At 38.8% G+C, this 23,807-nt stretch overlaps 1 protein-coding gene across 1 annotated transcript in view; it reads right to left on the reverse strand.

Moving 5' to 3' along the window:
* Positions 1–23,807, reverse strand: part of TACR1 (tachykinin receptor 1) — a 138,989-nt gene that overhangs the window by 87,919 nt on the left and 27,263 nt on the right. The gene's annotated exons all lie outside the window — the stretch shown is intronic.

The raw sequence follows: 23,807 nt of genomic DNA on the forward strand, positions 1-23,807 counted from the left end.
AAATACCATGATAAGCCAGGAGGTGTGGGTGGGCTGGAGCCTGAGGTGCAAGAAAGGACTAGGTTAGAGAAAAGGCCAGAATGTGGTCTAGATCTCAGGTAGCCTTGTTAATTCCACCAACAAACTTAAATTTTACCCTCTTTGAAATGGACAACCATTCAGAGATTTAAATCAGTGAGTGAACTGATCAGCTTTCATTTCAGAACAATTACTTTAGAATTTTTGGAACAAGATGGAATTTTGAGCCTACACATTTAACTCTTCTCTTTCTAAAGTTTTCATGGAAATATCCAAACAAATATAAAAAGGAGAAAAATCAGGGAAGGATGCCCTCCTCACATTCCAAGTGTTGACACTCTTTGTATTAGTTAACATTGACCCAGCATTACTGGGTGTGGGCATTGTCTGGAATGCTTGGCATTACAGTACTCCATGAGGGAGGTGCTATCATTATCCACGCTGATGGGCTATTATTATCTTCTATTACAGATGAAGAAATCACAGCACAGGGAAGGTAACTGAGTCCATCAGTCCCATAGTTCGTGGCATAACTGGTATTTGAACCCAAAGAGTCTGGCTCTAGAGACCAAACACTTACTCACAGCGTTATACTGCTTAAGATATTGTAAAAATATTGTGCTAGTGGTCTTCTGTGACTTGTGGACCAAGGTCCCTAATTCTTTACATATGATGGAGAAGCTGATCCAGGTGGTGGGTGCATCAGGTAAAGAGTGCAATCCCACTAATTTCCAAGCTCGGGGGGGCCTTCAAACAGGGGAGGCCATGAGCAGGGTGCAGAGGGAGTATTATAAGACCAGAACCTATGACAACAAGAGAAGAGGAACATTCTCCAACTGTTCAACAATGAAGTGCCCTTCCAGCAGTCTGCCTGCAGTTATAGTTACTTTCCTAGTTTCCATGGTCAAGGGGAAATCAAACTTGGCACAAATGCTCCTAACTTTGAGCAGTGGGGCCAGGACTCCATGGGGCCATCACTGGGACAAAGGACATGGTCTTTCATAGTGTTCAGAAAACACAGTGGGAGCTGCTAGACGGAGCCCTCCTAGTCTTGGGAGGTGAGATAATAACTAGAGTGTGGGCATAGCCTGTGGGGTTCTGAGATAACCATGGGCTTCACCATACACTGGAAGGAATCCCTCAGCACCACATGTGTTTCTCTTGTGCAGATGTCTCTGACTGCAGCCTTCCCTCACCTCCCCATCCCCTATGGCCAACTAAACCTGCAGACTTCTCTTTTCTCTTTTTCTTGGACTTGAGATTTTACATAAGCATTCCCATGATCTCTGACAAAACCACTATAACTCACAACCCTGAATAGTACTTTCTCAGGAAAGTTGGGCAAACAGAAACATCGGCAGATATGTGAAATGGTTCAGCAATTTGAAAGAAGGAAATTAATCTGAAGACTCAGACAAATGCTCTCCTCTGAAGGAAGCTTACTCCAAAAAGTGAGACAGAACCAGAAGCAAAACAAAATGGATTCATATTCTTAGTGAGAAACATCGCTTAAACATTTTTTTTTAATTTTTCAATATATGAAATTTATTGTCAAATTGGTTTCCATAAAACACCCAGTGCTCATCCCAAAAGGTGCCTCCTCAAAACCCATCACCCACCCTCCCCTCCCTCCCACCCCCATCAACCCTCAGTTTGTCCTCAGTTTTTATCGCTTAAACATTTTTAAGAATTTAAAATTTTAAAACTTCAGATTTTAAGTTTCAAATTTTTATTTGCAAGTGGTAGCTGTGAATAACACATTAGATAGTACCAAAGATCATATCAACGATTCAAAAGTCCAGTTTGAGAAATTTTCCAAAAACTCAGAAGCAAAATACAGAGATGAATATAATATACAAAAATGTAAGAGATATGAGGGTGTAGGTTTAGGAGATAAAATACAGTATAATGGGAATTCTGAAAGGAGAACCAGTAATTAATTAATTCATAATGTTGTCCCCTGAGCTGAGTAAAATTTAAGTTCTTAACTTAAATGGGCTCTTTCTAGAAAAAAGTATACTACAAAGATAAATTCAATATTAAGAACTCTATTAATATCACTTATCATATAACTAGATCAAAGGAGAAAAAACTTATAATCATTTCTTGGGGTAACTAAAAGACATTTAATAAAAATTTAACATCATTTCCTAATGTGAAATAGTGATAGAATAATATGCCATTAGTAATATAAAGCATATATATTTAATTTAATGATGAAAGGGCTTTTAACTGAATGATGAAAAATAGAAGTGGTCTGTTCTTATTAAAGTCAGAAACCACACAAATGACCATTATTACCAGCAGTAACATTGTTCTAAGCATACTACCCAATGCAATTAAGATAAGAAAAAGGAATAAGAGGCATAAAATGATGTAAAATAAGAGAAAACTATCATGATTTGCAGATGACAGTCTATCTACAAAACCAGAGACAATCAATGTAAAAACAGAGATAAATTAAGGATTTCAGGAGGCAGTTTCAAAACAAATGCATAAATATCAACAGCTTTACTATATACCAGCATGACCATTTATAAACCATAATGGAAATAAGATCACATCACAAGGGCCATAAAAACATATAACACTTAGAAATAAACACTTATGGAAATATATAGGGCCCCCATAAAGAAAACTACTAAATATTCTTTTACTGAAAGAAATAATGGAAACTTGAATAAATGAAGAAGGATGTCCTGCTGAATGCATGGATGCAATCCTGCAACATTATAACAATCTTGTTTGTGGAATTTGAAGTTCTTATTGCACGCCCAAGTGGAGGGATACGGAAAGCACATAGGATATATATTTTGAATTCAGATGGGAGATCTGGGTTGGCAACAGAGATTTGGGAGCTAATACTATAGAGTGAATGTTTGTAGCCATAAGCTGTATGAAACCCCTAGGAGTGTGGAGTGCAAAGAAAAAAGGACCAAAGACCAAATTTTGACATCAGCATTCATAGGGTGCACAGGGACAGAGAAGCCAGTAAATGAGATTGAGATGGTGGGCGTTAGGATGGAGGAGAAAAACCAGGAGGGAGAACTATCACAGAAACCAAAGGAGACAGCCTTAAGAAGCAGGGAGTAGTCTACATGGTCATTTGCTACGGAGGGGTCTTACAAGAGAAAAAAATGGAAAGAATCTATGTTATTTGGCTTCTAAGAGATTACTGGTCACAGTGGCGAGAATAGTTTCAGTGGAATTTGAGGATTCCAAAGTTGAGGCAAGGACTGTTGAATTTCTTATGATGCTAACAACCCCATGGACTCTACCAGTTGATGTGGGAAGTCACTAAACCCTGACAAGTCCCGTTTTCCTCATCTATAAAGTGGAGTTGCAGTTGCAGGAAAAAAAAGTGTGATGACTATAAAATATTTCATAAACTATAAACCACTATACAAACAGACAGCGTTATTTTTAGTTCTGATGATCTTCCAGGCAATATTTTAACATGAAATGTGTTAAAGGTGATGGCACTGAGATAATGGCCCTGAAAATTTTCCCCATCACTTCCTCTGTAGTCCCAATTTTTCATCCCAAGGCAGGTTCTGCAGACTTGTTAACACAGAAACATAATCTGCTATGTGCTTCTGCACTGACGCACTAAGCTGCTGGGGAAGCCAACTGATCTGAAATGTTTTGCAATGCCATGCATTGTTTCAGCCATCGAAAAGGGAACAGAATTCCAGTTCCAATGAAGTGAGGTGGCAGAATGTGTTCCTGTTTGTCTAAGTAGATGCCAACACTTAAATAAATACCATGTTCCTTCCCAGAACTTAGTTGGAAAGCGCTCCCTCCAAACGTAACCCTGAGATGCTTGGCACGTGGCCCAGACCATCTGACATTTCAATTGTCCTTCCCACCATTGTTGGGATCTCAAATGGCCACAGAGCTGGTATTTCTCTAGACCCTCAGTGGGAACATTTCAATGACAAACTATCAAGTGATCATATCATAATGGGCTTAGACCCACTTTCATTCCTTTCTTCATCCATCCCTACAAAGTACATTTGTTAAGCATCTATGAAATGCCAGGCACTTCACCAGGGATAAGGTTCACAGAGATGAATGACACTGAGTTGCCCTTGAAGAGTTCGTTGTTTAGTGAAAAAGAGAAGCATGGTAGCACTTCATTAAATACAGTGAAATAAAAACTTTAATAGATGAATGTCCAAAGTGCTATGGGAAGCTTGAAAAGGGCATCTATCCTGCCAGTTCAGACAAAAGTCCAAGAGTTGAAGTGTCAGAGGTCTGACTCCTTTTAGCTCTGAAAACAGAAAGCGTAGTAGTTGGTACATAGTAGCTGTTCAGTTAATGCCCAATAAATGACTGATGAATACTACTAAACATGCCTATCGACCACAGCTCTCCTAATCACCTCACATCTATTCCCATTAGGGTAGTTGATTTCTAAGGGGATAGTGACTGATGCTCCCTCAGAGAATAGACTATATATCACACTCTGCCATCCTCAGTAGGTGAGCCAATGAGCATTAATCCCAAAGAAAGATGGGGCCAAAACCCCTTGTAAGAGTTATTTTAGGCAAAAGTTCAGCAGGAGAGCAGGCCCGGAATGGCACCATGGTCATGATCACACTGATTGAATCTAAAAGACAACACGGCACAAGATGGAAGCAGAGGTCAACGGGAATCTTCTGAAGTCATCCAGACCTCAGTGGGATATTATGAAAGACTGCTGCTAGGAAGATAGCCCTCCTGACTCTGAAATGCGGTAACTCGCCCAGGACAAGCCCTTGTCCCCCTTGAGGGTCGCTGACCCCATTTGTCACATCCCAATGCTGCCTGGCTATGCTCAGATGTCTCTTCCAAATCTAAGAAACTAGGATTTGTGTTTTTGAATCAGGAAAAGTATTAAAACGAATCTCTTAGTTCTCAGAGTAGTTGTGACCACCGGGGAAGAAGCAACGGCAAGATTCTTGAAATCTACCCAACACATTCCCCATTTCCTTCCACATGGCTGCTAACACTTTAACTTGTCAGGGCAAAAGATCCAGGTAGGACAGCCCAGGAGACAATTTTAACTCCTGTGTGCAAGAATTAGACTTCTCACACGTCGTCTCTCCCTTCTTACATTAATTCCAGGTTGTCAGTGTCATGTAAATAGTGTAACCAGGCCCATTTAACCTTTTACTGGAGTTGCTGGCTGTGGACAGCACCATTCAGCTCCATTCAGGGTGTCGTACTAAGAAAATCACTGGGGTGTCCTTGCTGTATAAGGACATCATCAGCCTTGGTAAGGGGCTGGCCTCCCTATAAGATTTCAAGAAAGGCTGTGCCTGATGGCTAATGGGTTAATTGAAGGGCAGGGTGGGGGCCTTGCTGTGCTCCCTCAGGTGCTCTATCAGGTGCCCCCTGCTAGTGCCCAAAGCAGTGCCTGGCCCCACAGGAAGGCTGCCTTTCTCCCAGGCTCCTGGCTTCCCCTCGGATCCCAAGGATCAGGGTCACACTATCGCTGCTGAGGCATGAACATCTTGTTCCTGAAAGCCTCCAAATAACAATACCCCTGAGGGGGACCACCAGGGAGTAGTTAGACCTTTCAGACTTGAGCATGTCACAAGGGAAGACTGCATTACTAAAGCCTCTCACTCTGGGAGATTTCTAATTGGAAGTTTGGCCCCAGGGAGGTAATCAGCCAAGCAAGAAACACTGGGGATTCAGGACCAAATCCAGCATCACTGAGTGAGAAATGCCAGGCTGTCAGCCACCCAGCTATGGTGCCTCTCTCTGACAAGTGTTTACCATCTGTCCCCTCCCTTTCATCACCACTGTAGGACAGGCGCTCGTGCATCCTGCCTGGACTGTGGCCAGAGTCTCCTGATTGTCCTGTGTTCTCTGATCTTCTTGCCCCAGTCTCTCCCTGTCCACCTGCCCTGCATTCCTGTTGCTGTCCGAGGAGTCCCCTAAAGCACTCTCCAAAGCGTTGCTCAGCTCCTGTTCTATACCCATCACTCCTTCTTTCTCACTATGTGCTGCTGGCTTCAGAGGCTGCATCCAGTCCGCTTACCACCTCAGTCATGGGGGGCAGCCTGGGGAAGCCTCCCTCCTCCTCAGCACTCTGGGCTCTGCCACTCCTTGGATCGCCCAAATTCACGCAGAGCACGGTCGGTCATCTCTGACCCCACTTCTCCACATCAAAGGAAGGAACCGGGCAAATACAACTTTATTTATTTTAGAAGGTTGTTACGCCTTGACTTCCATTTTAAAAATAATAAAAACAAAACCAAAAACACTCAGGAACTTTCCCCAAGCCTCCTTGCCTGTCTCACCCTCATCCTTCAGGGATGCTCTTTCCATTCTTGAGATTTCAGCTCCTAAAATGTCTGAATTGTCTTCAGCTCTAATTGCCCTCTTTCCTGGTATGGCCTAGTAAGCCCCAAGCTCACTTAGCATCCTCTAGGTTTAATTTCCTCTCTTGCCATAAGCAACCTCATTTCATCTTTCTGTCTCTCTTCTCTCCCTTCCTTTTCCCATCTCCCCTGCTCTTTGCTTACATCCTCTCTACCCCCTTTCTCTCCTCTCTCTGCTCCACCTCCCTCACTAATGTCATTAGTTCCTATCAACAGCCCGTTCATCTCATCCTATCTCCAGCTCATCTGGCCCCTCTCATCTGTCTGTGTAAGGTTCTATTCCTTCCACAGAGCTTCCATACCCTGTTCTGACAGGTCACAGAGCTCAGATACACATAGATAGGGCCAAGACCATCACCTTCCTGCCATGGGAAGTCACCATATTAACTCCCCTTTATCGTATTTCTCATGAAAGTGCATTTACATTTTATCATATCCACATGGCTGGAGGGAGAGTTTTGGAAAGGAGAGGGGTCACAACATGTGTTGAAAGACATAGAAATCTTTACATTAACAAAGACAGAAAAGATAGTTGGCCTTAATAGAAGGTTATTAGAGAACTTTGAAAAGAAATTCAGATGATTTAAAATATATTCAAGTACTCTAACTCAAGATGGGGAAATTATAGTCCCTGGCTTGTTTTTTAGATGGCCTATGGGTGAAAAAAAGATTTTACATTTTTAAATGGATAATAAAAAATAAAAGGGGGAACATTTGATAATGTGTGAAAAGTCTATGAAATTTGAATTTCAGTGTCCATAAATTAAATTTTCCTCTAAAAAAGCCACACTCATTTATTTATGTATTATCTGTGGCTTCTTTCATTCTAGCTACAATGGCAGAGCCTAGTAATTGGTGTCACCGGCGAGACCCATAGGCCCTCTGAACTAAGGATTGACCCCTAGAACTCAGGAAACTTCTAGAGGCATCTGCCTGTCAATTTCATCTTTTAGGAACTAATTGTTGGAAGAAGAAAAGAAACATTGAGGCAGTTGGTGGTGCAGATGAATCAGAAAGTACCTGACAGTTACCTCAGCTTCATTATCATGTTAAAATCCCATCCCTTTCTGAATATTCATCCCAAACCTTAATAAAAGGAGCCTGCTTACCCCTTTCCCAGAGTGATGGCTTTGGGCATTATTCCCTGTGATCTCCTTGTTTGTACAAATAAAGATAACTTTGTGTGGCAACTCCATCTGGGATAATCTCTGTAACTCACCAAGAAGCAGATCCACTTTAATAACGTTGAGACATAAAGTAGTTACAACAATTATAGCCCATAAACCCTAAAATATTTACTATCTGACTTTAATAGGTTGAATGCCCCCCCCAAAAAAAAACATATATCCATCCCCTGATACCCAGATCCTGTGCATGTTACCTAATTTGGAAGAAGAGTCTTTGCAGATGAGATTAAGGATATTAAGATAAATTCATTCTGGATTACTGGGGTGGGCATCAAATCCAATTTCAAGTGTTCATAGAAGAGACAGAAGAAGACAGAGGTGGAGGAGGAGGCTATATCCCCAGGAAGCAGAGATTGACATTAGACAGCTGCAAGCCAAGGAAAACTGGGAGTCACCAGAAACTGGAAGGGGCAAATAAGGATTCTCTTCTAGAGCCTTTGCAGGGAATGTAACCCTGCTAACACTTTGATTTTAGGCTCTGACCTCTAGGCCTGTGAGAAAATAATGTGTTGTTTTAAGCCACCCAGTCTGTGGTAACTTGTTAAAAAAGCCTTAGGAAACTGACACATTGACCTTTTCCATAAAGTTTGCCAACCTCTGTTCCTACTTGTATTCTACATTGTATCTTGTTATGCTCCTTCAAGTTTACTTTATTCTTAAAGGACTTAGTGGATACATTGTTTTTCTATGAACTTAAGATGAACAAGAAAATGTGAAAGCTGGCTGTGTGTCTGGCTGGCACCTCTTGCCTTCCCAGGTAGCGGTGGGAAGGGGGACCGGGTGTGCTCCATTCATCTCTCCAAAGGACTCATCCCTCCAATGTATCCCAGCACTGCCCTGAATCAATAATGGTTGGAAACTGAGGCTGGGAAGGATTATCTTCTCCACTTTTACTGAAGTTTGTGGTAGTGGCAGGATGAGGTTTGGGAAGGGATAAGTAGGAAAGAATACTCCTTGGAGCAAACTGATAACTGAGACTAGACTCCACTCTAAGTCTGAACAAATCACCTTTCCTTCCATTTTCCTTTGCACCACCTGCCCCCTGCCGTCCTCCCCATCCACTCATGGAAGCAAGGTTCCTCAGCCGCCAGAGAAGGTACCCACACTTCTCTTTCCTACACTCCCCAAAGAGAGACTCAGGTCCCACAGATAAACCTTTCACAGGCAAGGTAAGGACTTAAAGGCAAGGATTGGACTTAGTGGAATCAGAGAATGAACTGGAAAGAACCTTTAAAGGAGGACTGCATCTACTTGGTTCCCCACTGTTTATGCAGTGTGCTAGAGAAGGGCAGATAAGTAGCCCATGCGGCCCCCAGATAGCCCAGGGCCAGCACCACGACAACTGGCATCAATGGGAGCCCCACCCCTGCCCCAGGTCAGAGGCTAGGCACATGGATGCACTGCCCTCACACCTTGGTGGATTTGTCCCCCCCCCCAACCCCCTCCCCCCCAACACACACACACACACACACACACACACACACACACCAACAACAACAACAGCAACAACAACAAAGGAAAAGGAAAAGGAAAAAATTATAAATGCACTGTATTTCTTTTACTAAGGAAGAGATGGGTCTGAAGCAATTTAAATATCTTATTCTGTTCTTTGTTTTGGCTTCTGGCCATTATTAGGAAGATGTGGGAAGAAGCCTGAATGAACATCTTCCCATTATTGAGAAAAAATTCACAGCAGTGAAGCAATTTACAGCCTTTCTACCCAGAGACAGGGAGGTAAGAACCTTCTGAGTCCAAGTCCCCATGGAAATGCTCTTCAGAGCTTGTCTCTCAAAGAACTTGCATATAGACACACGGATTTGTACAATTCTCATCATAATCTCATAGGTTAGCTCTAAACCACATTTGATATTTGAGAAAATGGAGCCTAGCTTTGTTGAGAATTTATCTAAGGTCATAGAGATAGTTGAGGCCAGAGAGAATATGAGGGTCCACCTGTGACCCAAGTTGGTTTTCCAACACTCCTCACCACTTTGGGATCTAATTCATTTCAGGTTAATGTCTCTGAGAGCTTCAGATGGGCAAAGGCCTGGGAAAGGCATTATTCCAGGTACCTGATCAGTATAGTTTCAATTAAGCAAAGCGGGCATGGAGAGATTTCCAAGATTTACTAACTCCCTTTTGTTCTGTGTCTTCTTCGTAGGCAGAACATGCATATTGTGTATTCCCAGGGTCTGATTTAATAAAAGGGATTTCTATGAGAGGCAGCAACAAGACAGCTATTTTCCAAGATAAGACACATACTTAGATAAATAGCAAAAATAGAAATGGCCCTAACAGGGGGTTCTATCCCAGGCCTCAAGCAAAATTTGAACCTTACAATCTGTTAGTTTTTAACAGCAGGGTTAGAAGTTGTTTTTGTCAGCTTTGGGTGATCGCCATATATTTTCATCAATTAATTTTTGTTGAAATGCCTGCTGAGTATGTGGTGTAGCACAGGGAGTCAGCTGACTATTGGCATCATAATCTAATTTGGCAGCTGGGCCCTGAAAGCTGAGTATTACTCAAATTAACATGCCCAGGATAGCAGAGGAAGCAGAACTGAAGACAGGAATCTGGTCAGTGAGATGCTTGCTGTGCAGTTATTAGTGAGAGTTGAGGCTCTGCTTTGAACTCGGATGGTCCCGCATCCCAGCCCTGGCTCTGCCTCGGATCAGCTTCCAACAAGTTATCTCAGTCTCTGAACATCTGCTTCCTCATTTGTAAAACTGAGATAGTAATCGCACCAACTTCTAATGGTGTTGTACTAAGTGCTTCAGATGTATTATCTCATTTAATTCTTACAACCACCAGCTGTGATAAACAACTTTTTATTGGTACTTTTTTGGCAGAAGGGGAATAAGTAAAGTACCTAATTTGATTGGAAAGGCTAAGGAAGAGGAGACCTGATTTCTAGTCCAGCTTGGTGATTAATTCTAGATCTTCAAGGCCTCAGAAAGCAGATCCTAACAACATGCCTTCTCCATTTGCATTATTTAAAGTATTAAGTACTCCAGCCAACTGAGACACAGCAAAGTAAAGAATTCAAATGGGGAAGGCATGTCATAAAAGGTCAACTGGTAAGTACTGAACCCAGTTAAGTTTAGATAATTGTTAGCTGTTGTAGTATTTTTTTATTAAAAAAAATCAAATTTTTCTTTCCTCCAACTTACTGAGAAATAATTCAGGAAAGAAAAGAGAAAGAAACTAGTTTCTATAAAACTGGAAACTCTGAGTATTCCTCAATTCTGCCAGGAAACAGAAAGAATTTCTAATAGTCAAGGTTCTGAGGAAGCTTACAGTCAGGAGAAAGGAGAAGGGTGGTAGGACACTCTCTAAAGCTATGTCTCCTACAGAACTTTTCCTTCAAAACATGGAGTCTTACCACTCCATGTGGTAAGGGAAAGACAACCTAGATTTGACTTCTAGAATAATTGGAGCCATTTTAAGCACATTTTCCTTGGCATTAATTGCTGTTTTCTTGCATGAATTCTGGGACTGTAATTACCCGCAAAGCTGTGTGACGGGAGGTGCTTATATCTAAGAGGGTCAGGTTGGCAACTGTTAGGAGCTAAGCCTGACAGAGTTGTGGTGTATTATGGGAGTTCCATCGAATACTGGAAGAACTATATACTAAGCATTTACTATATGCCAAGCAAACATACCATTCCCTAGGTTAGGTAAGTAAAAAATTAGAAAAGATGTCTGACTATGCAGGAATCACTGCTGCTCATGAAAATATAAAACAGGCAGTGGGACTGGATTGTCTCCTGGCAATACATTTGCACTAAATAAAAGACTTCAAAACAATAAAAAAATTGGCTAGAAAATATGAATATCAAATGAAACTTGATCTTATGATCTGAAATGATAATTCTATCAGCAATTATGTGGACTGTGAGGTGAACCAAGTTAAAAAACAACAACAGCAGGGGGCCTGGGTGGCTCAGTCAGTTAAGCCTCTGACTTTGGCTTGGGTCATGATCTCACTGTTGCTGAGCTCAAGACTGCATCAGGCTCTGTGCTCACAGCCTGGAGCCTGCTTCCGATCCTCTGTCTCCCTCTCTCTCTGCCCCTCCCCCACAGGCTCCCATGCACACAAGCTCTCTCTCTCTCTCACTCTCTCTCTCTCAAAATAAATAAACATAAAAAAAAAAACCCAACAGCAACAATGTACATACATATGGAGTTTACAGTAAAACCTAATGTGAAAAGACCTCTCTATATTAAAGGATGAATAAAGGGGTGCCTGGGTGGCTTAGGCGGTTAAGCATCTGACTTCAGCTCAGGTCATTATCTCATAGTTCTTGAGTTCGAGACCTGCATTGGTCTCTGCGCTGACAGCTCAGAGCCTGGAGCCTGCTTCGGATTCTGTGTCTCTGTCTTTCTCTGCTCCTCCCCCCTTGCTCTCTCTCTTAGAAATAAATAAAACATTAAAAAAAAAAAGGATGATTAAATAGAAAAAATGAAATTTAGAACCAATGACTTATGAGTGTGTATTATAAGAGGGGGAGAACATAACACTCAAAAGGCAAGGGAAGAACATAGTTTGAAATAACAATTTACTACAGGTTTCAAAACAAATTCTTTTCAGTGGTAGAGCATTTGACTGCAGAAACAAAAAGAAAAAAAATTTTTTTTGAGAGAGAGAGCATGAGCAGGAAAGTGGGGCAGAAGGAGAGACAGAGAGAATCTCAAGCAGGCTCCATGCTCAGTGTGGAGCCTGATGCAGAGCTCAACCCCACAACCCTGGGATCATGACCTGAGCTGAGATCAAGAGTTGGACACTCACCCAACTGAACCACCTGGAAACAAATGTTATAGTACAACTGCTTTGGGCTTTAAAAACTATTCAAGATAACAAGAACTCCATGAAGCAGAACAGGGATGAGATCAGAGAAATTAAAGCTGAGATAAGGAAAGATATAGCTGGGGGGGGGAAGGCAGGAATGAAAAAAGAGTTGATTGACATGAGAAACCATTTTTCATTTTTCTGAGTTAAAAAGTGATTCAGAATCAAATACTGAGAAGAAATTTTAGAAATACTTTAAACATATTATTTTGCTTATAGTCATCTCTTCATATAGGCATAACAGTGATATATTATTTAAAAATAATGTATAAATACATCCAACATAGTACTTAGGATAATATACAATGCTAAGTGATAAAAAAATGAATTATATTTGAAGCAGCAATGTTTTTCTTTTTCTTTAAAAACAAATTTTTTTTGTAACGTTTATTCATTTTTGAGAGAGAGGGAGACTGAGCACGAGTAGGTGAGGGGCAGAGGGAGAGGGAGGCACAGAATCCAAAGCAGGCTCCAGGCTCTGAGCTGTCAGCATAGAGGCTGATGCGGGGCTCAAACTCACGAACTGATCATGACCTGAGCCAAAGTCAGACACTTAACCGACTGAGCCACCCAGGAGCCCAGCAGTGTTTTTTCTTTTAGTGGTATGTAAAATAGTTTGCCTTACAATCAATATTATCGTAGATTTGATGAAACAAAGTATTGCAAATATTATAATTGAGGTCTGGATTTAAATAATATGTCACTAGTAATAAAAATATTGTTCTATATGAACAAAAATATATAATTATAAAATATAAATTGGAGCAATTCTCATAGGAAAGAAATTAAGGTCACATAGACTACTAGCCTTTATAAAAGCAAAATTATCAAGAAAATTTAGGGACTAGATTAGTGGCATCTTAACCTTAAAATTAGATTAAACTGTTTTCAGATCAAGGTTAAAAAAAAGAAACCTAGAATATCTTCATTAGTCCTTAAAATATATATATTCGTCTTTACAGCTGCTTGCTGGAGGAGAGACAATTTTGAAGGAGTTAAGAATGCAGCTACAGAATTAAACTCAGCATTAGAATAAATAAATTTCAGAAAAGCAATATATAAACCAGCTTTAGAAATTGTTCAGAATGAAACAGAAAAGGAAAAGAAGATAAAAATTATGAAGAAATTGGGAATCTTGAACAGGAGAACTAAACAATTTGAACAGAAATAATGATTTAAGATGTAATAGAGGAAAAATGTTTCTGATTGAGTAAAGAGCTGGGGCTGCTTATACTAAGCAAGATCAATGTATATGAGAAAGACGTGCACACCTAGATATATTCTGATATATTTTTTTCCTTATTTCAAGAGTAAAGAAAGGGTTCCACCAATCAATCAAGAAGATAAATATATTTTGCCTGTAGGGGGGAAAATGCTGGCCTCATAATTCTCTCCTACTTTGATGCCAGAAATAAAGGAGCCACATTTATAAAATTATGGGAGGAGAAATCTTATAGTCTAAGAATTTTCTACCTAAGGTGTTATCTGTTAAGCCAAAAGAAAAAAATCAGGAACATAAAAGTTCAGAAAGCATACCAGCCATCCCATCCCTGAGATAACAACAGCAAACTCCTAAACACCACTCAGAGATATTATCCAATTGGAGAGAAACAGCCCAGAATAGTATAAGAAAAGAGAAGTTGTTCAGTAGAAGGGTTATGGTTAACACTGCAACAACTTAAATAGGAAATTAAGGCTTAATAATAGTTATGATGTTATTATAAGGCTTAACAAAAGTATTAAAAATAGCTGCTAAAAAACAAAACACATAGCATAAAATACAACATAAAAATATGAATTAAAATTCCATATATAGCTTTTGGCTACTACGGTGGGGCTGGAGAGATCCCAACCAGGCTGAGGACATTAGATCTCGCTGTCCTCCCAGCCCTTTGACCCCTGCCCCTACTGAGGTCCTCAGTAACATGGTTTGAACCCAGAAAAAATTCCGTATAATAGCAACAACAACAAAAACTGAGAGAGTGGGAAAAAGACAAAAAGAAATTTAAAATGCATGCTAAAATCTCCCATAGACTTAGCCAATAAATACAGTTTTGGTCCTGGTATTTACATCAATGAAAAACAGTTTCAAGAATTTTTTAAAAAATGTAAAATTAACCACTAGAAAAATAGGAACAGAGCACAAAACTTTCAAATCACTATAGAAAACAAAGTTAAAGAAAATTTAGTCCATCTAGTAAAGGATGGGGGGTAAAAATAAACCCAGTAAAACAGTAAAGAGTCAACAACAAAGAAATCATGAAAAACAGGAGCAGAATCAGACCAGGCATATTCATTAGGACAAGAATTAATGTAAAAACACTTTTACTGAAAGAAAATGAACCTAAAAGATCAGCAGCATATAGTTGCTAAACATACAGTTTTAGGAAGTATAGACTTCCTAAAACAAAAAAAAAAAAGCAAAAACAAAAAACCTATTACCTGGGAAAAGTTGCAAATAAAATGATGGACACTCTGTGTATAAATTCAGCTTATGGAATGGAGTCATATCTCCTCATCAGCTGGAGAGAAAAACATTGGCAGTATGGGGTCAAGAACAAGTGGGTGAATCAGGTAATCATTAATCCAGAGTGAATATTTGATGAATTTATCAAACCTGAAGCAGAGAAGCCCAACCAAGACTCTAATAAGACTATCCTTAAAAAAAAAAAAAAAAAAGAAAGGAATGTTGGAAATCTTCCCATCAATATCACTTAGGAGCATATTGGAAATCTATTTGCAGAACATGAGCCAAAGAACGTTCTGAAAGTGCTTTTTAGTATAAGATATTCTTTTGTGACATCTACAAATTCAGAAGACAGTCATGCTATAAAAAGTTTAAATAATCAGATTTATGAAAGTCAAAGGCATCTCAAAGTATTGTATGTTTTCATGACCCCACATAAATATGTACTTAAGAAAGATTGACCGAATTTTTAAGTGTGGCAGAAGCACACACTATAATATAACATACCTTAACTAATTCAAGCCAATGGCCAATGGTCCTAGAGTCCCAAATAATACCAGAAGAAAACCAGTGCCTTCAGATGAAAGTCTACAATATTTAGTTTCCTTATTTTGGGGAAGAAAGCCATGGGACAAGAACAATAAAACATACCAGTGGAAAGGAGAACTTCAGCTAGAAGTGAAGGCTATATCAAAGGGAGTAAGTTCATTTGAGCTCTGTTTTACATCAGGCATATTTAATTACATTTCATGAGTTTCTTGGTTGAGGAGACAATTTCCTGTAATTGAAGGTCAATATGATTATATTTTTAGCATATTTTTGTGTGTGCACTATTTATGTCTGGGTGACACTCAGGGTGCCGACTTTTTTTAAAATGTAATTTATTGTCAAGTTAGCTAACTTTCAGTGTATACAGTGTGCTCTTTGTTTCAGGAGTAGATTTCCATGATTAATTGCTTACATACAACACCCAGTGCTCATCCCTACAAGTAAGTGCCCTCCTCAATGCCCATCACCCATTTTCCCCTCCCCCATCCGCCCATGAACCCCAGTTTGTTCTCCGTATTTAAGAGTCTCTTAATGCTTTGCCTCAGGCTCTGTTTCAAACTATTTTTTCCCCTTCACTTCCCCCGTGGTTTTTGTTTTGTTTTTTTTTTTTCTTTTACTTAACATCTTTGTGTGCCTCAATTTTATGTTACCATTTCCTTTAAAGATAGATGACTCAGAGAAATTTTATTGATATTTCAAGGTTGTTAAAATTTCATGCTAGGATTCAATTTACATCTGAATATGAAGCACTATGTGTTTTTCACTTGTAGGAGACACTGCTGAGACCCTCCCATATCCAGTTATTTTCTCTGTCCTAGTTCTCTTAGAGATTAGAATTCTCAGTCCCATTGCAGCTGGGCAAGGTTGTGTGGCTAAGTCTAGCCAACAAAATGGGAGTGGAAGCAATAAGTGTTATTTCTAAGTGAAGACAGTTTAATTGCTTATATACCACATCCACTTTCCCTCTTATCCTGTCAGGGCAATCTTGGAATTCATATGTTAAAATGGCAGTGTCTCAAGATGGAGAAAGATTTGATTCCTGAGTCACCAGATGGAGGAGAGCCTCCACTGACAAAACATCAGACTTTGGGAGAGCAAGCAATAAACCGTTGTGCTCAACTACTGAGAATTCAGGGTTTGTCTACAGCAGCTGCTATTGATGACTTGCCCTAACATGAGATTTTTTTGTGTGCTTCCTTTAAGCTTAAGTTCCTTAGGACCTATAAATATTTTATATGAACGAAAATGTGAATCAGCTTCTAGCAGATAAAATGTATAAAGTCTAAAAGGCAGTTATATAGTCCCTAATAATCAATTTAATGTTTCATTTACATGTATTCTATGAAGTATAACTCTACATTGATTGTTTGCTAGGGCAAATATTGCCAGGTTTATTTATTTACTTATTTTTCACTTAAATCTTTATCAATACCCAGGAAAAAAAAAGTGGAGATAGGAACAGTGAACTTCCTAATGACTTGTTCTAAGAAAGCTGGTGCACAGGTATGTTAAAAATATGATATTCAACTTTACTTTCCCTCAAAGTATTTTGTGATTTATTTTGAAGAAGATTGTCTATTTAATATAAAAATGTAGATGTCATAATAACAAGGGAGGTGAGACAGAGAGAGAGATTCTTATTCTAATATTGCACTATTACTCTTCATGACCTTATTTATTCTATTCAATGAAATTTAAAATGAATCACTTAAGGGACACCTGGGTGGCTCGCTCAGTTAAGTTTCCGATTCTTGATTTCGGGTCAGGTCACAATCTCACAGTTTGTGAGATTTAGCCCCGTGTCAGGCTCTGTGCTGACAGTGTGGAGCCTGCTTGGGATTCTCTCTCTTTTTCCCTCTCTCTCTGCCTCTCCCATGCTCTTTCTCAAAAATAAATAAACTTCAAAAAAATAAAGTGAATCATTTAAGTTTCTCCATGTAGGTTAATCAGTTTATATTTTGTACAAATGATTGTTCTATTTCTTTGGAGTGTTTCATGAAGTAGTGTAAACAACTGTCCTCTTACCTTTCACTAAAAACACATACCCTTAAAAAAAAATGGATGTAGAAAGATAGATCAGGCATAAACTGGTGATCTAAAAAGAACAATAATCTTGGAAATTATTTGTGGAAAGACTGGGCAGTTTAATAGGTAAACTTTTATTTAAAAAGATTATATGATTCCTATGATATATAAACACAAAGAAAAAGAGGTAAAGCTCCCAATTCATTTCATGAAGTACAATCTTAATGAATCATCAGTCTGCCCTCCTGGGTCTTCCCTCAACTCAAAAAAAGCTAAATAAAATATCTGCAGTACCAATTCACAAATACAAGGGCAAGATAATATATCATGGCCTAAGCAGAATCATCTATGACTATAATTAATGTGGCTCCTAGGGTTTCAGGAAGGCCTTGTCTGTCAGTCTCCTAGTCCACCAAACCCACTCCTGTTGGTCCAGCTTGAGCCTGGACTTGGCCTCTGCAGAGGCTCTTGACAATGCTTAGTCTCAGGCTCCATCAACACTTTATGGAACTAATTAGTGGGTAGGATAAAGCCAAGGCATGAGGCTGGGATCATGATAGCCTGATACTGAACTAGCACCAATCCTGCTCAGAGATTTCATGGCTCTTCCTGTTACGGTAGGTGTGTTGAACTGGAGGGGTGGATGTGATGCAGCCAGCAACAGCAGGGACTCTGGATGAATTGCATGAACACGGATATTCATCTTAGTGTCCTTCCAAAGGAATTTGTCAGGAGCTAGACTAGGGTTCAGATTCCCTAGATTCTCATAAGGAAAACCACTAAGAAAACGTCTCAGCATAAATTGGCCATAAGTCCCCTTCTTGCCCTTTCTGAATAAAAGATCATGAAAGAGCAAGGGGAACAAGGATCTATCTGCTCACTACAAACTATAGATAGAGAATCAAGGGATGATCCTCACTTGAGGCTGTTGTCCTACAGTCCCTTCTCTGGAATGGAATATCAGGCTGCTTGGGTAGGCTGGGAGGGGCCTTTAATTTCTCTGCCCCTAGAAAATGAGTTCTCATGATACAAGGTGTGCAGCCTAACTCTGCCACTCATCATTGATTCTTTTTTGCCTTCAGGTGTCTGTCCATTAGTCCTCTGCTCCTGATATCACAAGTGACCACCAGTAGAATCAGGAAGATAGTCCACATTCTGTCAAGGTCTCCTCCCCAGCTCATGTCTCCCTGTCCCTCTGTTATATAGTGAACTCTCCATCAAGCTCATAGCTTTCAGAATGACTTTTTAACAAGGAGAAAAACTCGATACTTTAATGAGCCAATTCAAACAGTTAACATCTATTATGGAGGACCCAAATATCTCTTTCATCTTTACCCCTTAATTAAAAAGTCATACAAATGAGCATTCCCTAAAGGGATGTTTTTTCCCAACACTGGGAGTAGGGACTGTTGGACAATCCAAAACATGTAATCACAAGCACACTGCTCTATTAATAAGAAAATGTCACATCATTAGGTTATGGGAGAAAAACACGTGGCCATCAGGATAAAGACCAGAAATGGATTCAGTAAAATTCAATGTCCATTTTTTTAAGTAATCTTTATACCCAATGTGGGTGGCTTGAACTCACAACCCCAGGATCAAGAGTCACATGCTCCCAACTGAGCAAGTCAGGTACCCCTCAACATCCATTTTTGAGGTAATCTTAGAAACTAGAGGAGATCCTTCCTTTACATGATAAAAAGCATCACAAATCAACAACAAAAAATATAGAGTGATAAAGTCATAAAGGTATTTTTATTTTGGTTCAAATGCCCACTATTACTACTACGGTTTAATATTATAGGTGCTTTAAGCAATTCAATACAATAACATTATTATTTAACTTGAAAATTCAAGAGGATTGCAATGAACGCTTACTTGACTGTTGGCCAAGTAATCAGCACCCTCCCTTACCCCAGCTTATGCTGTCATTGGTCTTTGGCCTCTGGGCCATCACTGACTCTTCCAGGAGTACAAACTGCAGCCCATCTGACTGATAGTCTCTTCCCAAGGCATTTTGGAAGAGACAGAGACAGAGTGAGGGAATAAGAACACAGCAAAGCAGTGAGCTAGAGATTATGGGTGGTTGCAGTTGCAAAATGTAACATTTGAATGCTTTTGGAGGTTATATCCTCTTTTATTTGGTTCAAGTTATGAGGTATGCTATTTGCTGGGAGACAGAATGAGAGATGGAACAGCATACAGAGAGGTCCAGAGCCAAGAGACAGGAAAGCCCAGTTTTAGTTCATTCTGAGATGAAGGTGTAGTCCTGCTTTTAGGTTATGTGAGATGCCTTAGTGTTCTCATAACAAAATATGCTTTCTGCTTGCGGTAGTTTGAGTTGAGCTAATTAATGCAGGGAGGTAGCTAGTTGCAAACTAGATATGAAATAATAGATTTTTCATATGTTCACACTAATAAATAAGAATATATATGATAAAAATATTTTTCCACGGTAGCAACAAAAAGATAAACTATAGGAACAATCCAATTAAAATGTGCAGGATATTTGTATAATGAATACATTGAATACTTACCAGAGGTAAAATGGAAAACTTGAAAATGGAGGGCTTATAATGTTGAGGGACTGAATTAACTGTCAATCATTTTATATTTTAATACAATTCCAACAAAACTTATAGTGAGATTTTTCATGGACCATGACTTAGTGATTCTAAAGTTCACCTGGGAAAATAAACTGGCAAAAAAGTGCAGCAAATCAGAAACAGAGAGGAGCATGGCATGTATAGGGAGGTTGGTGGTGGGAGGCATCTTCCTGCCTAATCAGATATAAAAGTTAAGTCCTACTAATGAGAACAGTAGTGTCAACACAAGGATTAAAATATAGGTCAAATAACTATAATAAATTGCCTAGAAACAGATTCTACTACATACAAGAATTTAGTATAAAATACTCATGACATTATAAATTTTTGGAAAAATAAATCCTTTTGGGCATAATTAGTATACTGTCTAGAAAAAAAATATCCCATTAACTCATCCCTTAAAAAAACTGAAAGGAAATATGAATAAATACCTAATCTTGGAGTGAAAGAGGACTTCCTAAACTTAAACTAGTGACAAAAAATGGTTAATAATGTAAAACTTCTGAATGTCAAGAAATATTTTTAAAGATATTAAGTAAATACCAAAGTTGAAGTATGTTTGTATCTTATATTAAAAAGGGTTAATATTGGGGCGCCTGGGTGGCTCAGTCGGTTAAGCCTCTGACTTCAGCTCAGGTCATGATCTCGTGGTCCGTGAGTTCGAGCCCCGCATAGGGCTCTGTGCTGACCACTCAGAGCCTGGAGCCTGTTTCGGATTCTGTGTCTCCCTCTCTCTCTGACCCTCCCCCGTTCATGCTCTGTCTCTCTCTGTCTCAAAAATAAATAAATGTTAAAAAAAATTTTTTTTAAAAAGGGTTAATATCATTAACATAAAGATAACTCTTAGAAACCAATTTAAGAAATAAGCAAGTAAACCCCAATATAAAAATGGGCAAAAGAGTTAATTAAGCTAGTTTCAAAATGTAAGAAATACAAATGGCCAATAGAAATATGAAAAATAAAAAAAGATTAGGCTTATTAGTAAGCAAAGAAATGCAGTTGGTACAATAATATGGTACCATTTTTCACTCAGCAATTTGTCAAATATTAAAGTTTATTTACATAGTCTCCAATTGCCAAAGTACAAGATGAGGCATTTCATATGGCACTGGAGAGAGATGAGTTTAGACCTTTCAAGAAGTAAATTCAACAGCATGTCAAGAGCTTTGGCATTTGAAAAAAATATCCTTTGACTTGAAATTCCAATTTTAGAAATTTGCCCTATGGAAATACACAGTTTGCCAGACGTATGTGGAAGAATATTTGTTATTTAATATTTTTAAAAATCTTGAGACCGATGTCCAACAAAAGGGAATTGGTTTAATGAATTATGACCATAAATAGTGTGGCAGGCAGAAAAATGCTCTCTGCCCCTAAAATGTCCAAGTTATAATCCCAGGAGCCTGTGAATGAATACATTATCTTACAGGATAAAGGGACTTTGCAGGTGTGATTAAATTAAGGACCTTAAAATGGGGAAGATTATCCTGGATTATCAGATGGGCCCAACTTGATCACATGGGTTCTTACAAACAAAGAGTATTTCTCAGCTGTGGTCCCTAGGGGGCATGACATCAGACAGTTGGAGAGACTCAATGATACTGGCTTTGAAGATGGAGGGGCAATAAGCCAAGGAATGCAGTTGACTTGTAGACCCTGGAAAAGGCAAGGAAACAGATTCTTCACTAGCGTGCCAGAAAAGAACAGAGTCCTGCCAACACCTTGATTTTAGGCCACATCCCATTTCTAACCTTCAGGTAAGAGAATACCTTTGTATTGTTTCCAGCCATTAAGGTTGTGGTGATTTATTACTGTAGTAATAGAAAACTAATACAAATGAGATACTTTGTGATCAGAAATCAAAAATCATATTGGATGAGAATTTATATAAAGTAAAAAGCAGATTACAAAATTGTAAGGATGATAGCCGAGTTCCAGTGATGAAATGTAAATAGAGCAGCATGATTATTTCTGGGTGCTGTAATTATCAGACTTTTCCTTGATGATCTATTTTCCAGATTTTCTAAATTAGCTCTCCTTTGTAACCAGGAAAAAAATACATGTAAGTGTGAAGTAAAATACTCTTTTAACTTATATTTCTTTAATTACTTACTCAACAATAATAATCTAATTTACAATGGCTTTACTTCAATGGCACCTTCCCCACCCTACCTAAATCCTAGTCTTAAGCATTTCAGTAGAAACATAACGTAATGGAATTCACTTCTCTTCACTAAAATAACACTTTTCCTTCCTGGTATCTTTTTAGAAACATCTTAAAAATCCAGTGAAAGCTGCCCTCATACACTGGCATATGCTCAGCTGTTACCCTGAATATCCAATGCTATTGCAGATTTCTGTAATTTTGTCTACTTTGCTGGATATTATATTGTAAGCACAAGGTCTGCAGAGGCTTTCTCAGGAGTTATTGACTGGCTGCTAGATTAACTGTGAAGCTACAGTCACCAAATATTTGTTGATAATGAGTGACTCTGGAGTCTGTCCCACTGTACTCCACCACATTTCTACTTTTTAGTTTATTTTATTATTTTATAAAAAAATATTTTATTTTATTTTTTAAGATTGCCAAATCAGTGAGAATGCACAAGGGGCATATATCTTCCTGTAATAAAGACCTTGGGTCTGATTTAATCTCATTTTTAGAGCCTTAGCAATCAATGAACCAGCCACAACTAAAAGGTAGCAGCTTTGCTTGGGTGGAAAAAACAGTCTGGTTTGGTATAGAGCCCGTTTCAAATAATGCCCCTCTTCCATTTTTTCCTTTCTTGAAATGTCTTGATAAAAAGATACCTGGCAAATGAAATCTGCCTTTAATCAATCATTACATTTTTTAAACATTTACATTTTTTAAACACTTACATTTTTTAGACATTTAAATAATTTGATTAAACCAAAAAAAAAAAAAATCAAACAGTTCACCCATTTCTCCTATCCCCTATCCCCAGCCTCTGGCAACCAACAATCTGTTCTCTGTACCTATAAGCTTGGGTTGTTTTGTTTTGTTTTTTAGATTTCACATATAAGAGAGATCATATGGTGTTTGTCTTTCCCTCTCTGACTTATTTCACTTAGCTTAATGCCCTCAAGGTCCAACCATGTTGTTGCAAATGGCGATATTTCATTCTTTTTTTATGACTAAATAATACTCCATTGTGTATGTATATCACATTTTCTTTATCCATTCATCAGTTGATGGACACTTAGGTCCATATCTTGGCTATTGTAACAATGCTTCAATGAACACGAGGGTGCATATATCTTTTCAAATTAGTGTTTTTATTTTCTTCAGATAAATACCCAGAAGTGGAATTGCTAGATCGTATGTAGTTCCATTTTAAATTTTTTGAAGACTCTCCATACTGTTTTGCATACTGCCTGCACCAATTTACATTCCCACCAACAGTGCGTGAAGTTCTCTTTTTTCCCACATCCTTGCCAACACTTACTTCTTATCTTTTTGATACTAGTCATTCTGACTGTGTGTATCTCATGGTGGTTTTGATTTGTATTTCCTTGATGATTCGTGACATTGAGCATCTTTTCATGTGCCTGTTAGCCATCTGAATGTCTTTGGATTTTCTGTCCATTTTTATATCAGATTGTTTTTGTTTTTGCTATTGATTTGCATAAGTTTTTAAAAATACATTTTGGTTATTAGCTCATATTATATGGTTTGCAAATATTTTCTCCCATCCAGGAGGTTTCCAT

This window comes from Lynx rufus, unplaced genomic scaffold (genome assembly GCF_022079265.1).
Source record: "Lynx rufus isolate CCGP_SWC_20201006 ecotype Redwood Valley unplaced genomic scaffold, mLynRuf1.p SCAF_8, whole genome shotgun sequence".
Lineage (NCBI taxonomy): Eukaryota > Metazoa > Chordata > Mammalia > Carnivora > Felidae > Lynx > Lynx rufus.